Here is a 2973-nt window from a genome sequence, read left to right on the forward strand (position 1 = left end):
GTGGCTCTTACTTTTACAAAACAGTGCACCTTTCTCCTTAGTTCAATAGTTCCACTTAAAAGCCTAACTAACCACCCCACACATTAACCTTTATAAAGCTCATAACAAATTCAAATGCTCACGAGAGGTAAAAGGTTCAAATAAAGGGTAAATTTAAATAAATGGGTAAGGCCTGTAATGTGGTTGCAACAGAAACAAGATTACAGGCTCAATGGGGTTAACTAAGATACGTAACAATTCGGGGGGTAAAAGCATATATCTGGCTTAATAAACAAATGCCTATATCACTTCCAAGACTGAATAAAACTACTATTTCACTTTGCATACACAGGGGGCAAGTTCTAGACATCAAATGCAATGCACAAAACACAAAACCTCACACATACATGGCACATAACTCACTCAGGATTGGACTATCAAGACACTCTAGTCAAAGCAGTTAAGCAAAGTTAAGATCATATAATTTAAGGTACTTATATAAGAGTAAAAAACTGAGCCTAAGCGTCATAGCTAAAGCACTCACAATTCTCAAGGTATAATAAAGTCTTGAGATATTGCCTTCAATTCAAATCACAGCACAAGGTCTCAAACTACTAAAGAAATAAAACTACAACTAACTACACCCGGTTCAAACAAAACCCTTGGAAAAGAACCGCGACACAAAGAAAAACCAAGGGGAAATTATTATACTACCTACAAACGAAAATCTTTTTGTATTTTTTTCCTTCAACTCTAATCCCTCAAGGAACCTGTCGATGATATCCATCGTCGGGAAAAATCGATAATGTTTAAAAATTTTATTTTATTTTTCAATTTTTTTTTCTATCTCTGCTATCTAAAACTAACAAAAAGAAAACTAATATACATACATACAAATATCCCCCACCCCACACTTTAAGTTGTGGCATGTTCCCATGACACAAAATTAAAAAGCATAAGGTAAATGAAACTTTCCTGAATATCTAGTCGAGGTCTGAGTCGAAGTCGGGCTCCATTCCCTATGCCCGAACTAATGCACACATCCACAGAGACAACTTCTTCTCAGCCTTTTCGGGGTACACCCCACACTTTTCTTTCTCGCTCACTGCAACCTTCTCTTTCGAGCCCTTCATTTTCCACTCAACACTTGCAACTGGTTTTCCTTTTTGCACCCCCTTTTCTATATCTATCTTAAAAGTCACAGTCTTCTCACCCGCTCTAAGCATGCATTTTCTCTCATGTATATCTAATATTGCTCTGTCCGTCTCTAAGAATGGTCTTCCTAAGATGAGGGGGACCTCCTTATTTTCCTCCATATTCACCACTATAAAATCCATAGAAAATACGAATTTATCCACCCAAACTAACACATCTTCCACTATCACCTCGGGTATTAAAGTCGTTTGGTCTGCCAGCTACAACGATATTGGTGCAGACCTTATCTCTCCAATCTCCTTCTTCAGTTTTCTGTAAATAGATAAAGTCATTAAATTAATTGAGGTACCAGAATTACATAAAGACTTATCAAAATTAATAGTTCCTAAATAGCAAGGTTTCATAAAACTCCCTGGATCTCCACACTTTTGTGGGAGTTTATTTTGCAATATCGCACTATAATGCTTTGTGAGCTTGACCATTGAGGTCTCCTCTATTTTCCTCTTCTTTGTAAGGATCTCTTTCAAGAATTTAGTATAAGAAGACATTTGTGAGAGCACTTCTGTGAATGGTAAGTTTACATGAACCTGCTTCAGCACATCCAAAAATCTCTCAAACTGCTTGTCCAGCTTTTCTCTACATAGCTTTTGAGGGAAAGGTAGCGCATGCATATGATTTCTCTCCTCACAAGGTCACAACACTTGACCACTTCTCAAGGTCAAAACATTCACTGTGTCTTTGGGATTTCTTTCAGTATCAGAAGGGAGAGAGCCTAGAATCATCTCAAATAATATTATTGCAATCTCTCCCACTTGCTTCTCTAAATTCCGAATTGTTGCCCCTTGTACTTCAAATCTTTCATCAGTTTTCACAATGAAGGCCTTCATGAGATCTTCTAGACCAAGCTGATTGGGCTGTTGAGGCTGAAACTGCTACCTCGGCTGATTCATAAAAGAAGGAGCTCCTTGTCCCTAAAATCTGGGGTTGTTTTGTTGCCATGCATTAGCTGTACCCCCAGGTGAACTCGATGAAAACTCGGGGTGCTTCTGACCCATTGGATTAAAATTATAATTTCCCACAGCATTTACTTCCTCAGTTGAGGCTTGACACCCATGAGTAGGGTATCCTCTGCCACATATATCACAAGCTGCATGAGGCTCACTTTGTTTCGTGGCTAAGGTCAGCTTCCATATTTCTTTAGCCATAGCATCAAGTTATGCCTGCACAGATGTATTAGCATCAACTTGGTGAGCACCATATGATTTTCTTCTTTCAGCACTATCCGAGGGCCACTGATTAGCATCTTAAGATAACTCATTAAGAATTGTAACTATCTCCTCTGAAGTCTTCTTCATCAAAGGGCCTCCGGCTGCATTGCTCAATGTTCTACTGGGGGCCGGTGTCAATCCATCCCAAAAGTCTGGAGTTGCACCCAGAGTTCAATTCCACTATGTTGACACTTTCGAACTATCTCTTTAAACCTCTCCCATGATTCAAAAACAATTTCAGTCTGTTTCTGGTAGAAGCTATGAATTTCTCTTCTAAACTTTCCCCTCTTAGTTGAGAAGAAATATTTATCAAGAAATTTTCTGGTCATCTCCTCCCATTTTCTAATCGATCCCGTGGGCAAGCTTCGAAGCCATTGATTTGCATCATCTTTAGTGAAAAGGGAAATGCCCTTAAGTTCACTGTATCTTGTGACACCCCATTGTATTGAAAGATGTTCATAATCTCCTCGAAGTCCATTAGATATGTGTTTGGATCTTCATTTATATTTCCTCTAAAAACACAACAATTCTGAATGGTTTAAAGCAACCCTTGCTTCAACTCGAAATTGTT

At 38.6% G+C, this 2973-nt stretch overlaps 1 non-coding gene across 1 annotated transcript; it reads left to right on the forward strand.

Annotated features, from left to right (window-relative positions):
• Positions 1-2576: 2576 nt before the first annotated feature.
• Positions 2577-2683, forward strand: LOC142173992 (small nucleolar RNA R71). The gene has a single exon (XR_012703356.1). It is a non-coding gene; the product is annotated as a small nucleolar RNA R71 (small nucleolar RNA).
• The last annotated feature ends 290 nt before the right edge of the window (positions 2684-2973 follow it).

The sequence above is a fragment of the Nicotiana tabacum genome, chromosome 19, assembly GCF_000715075.1.
Source record: "Nicotiana tabacum cultivar K326 chromosome 19, ASM71507v2, whole genome shotgun sequence".
Classification (NCBI taxonomy): domain Eukaryota; kingdom Viridiplantae; phylum Streptophyta; class Magnoliopsida; order Solanales; family Solanaceae; genus Nicotiana; species Nicotiana tabacum.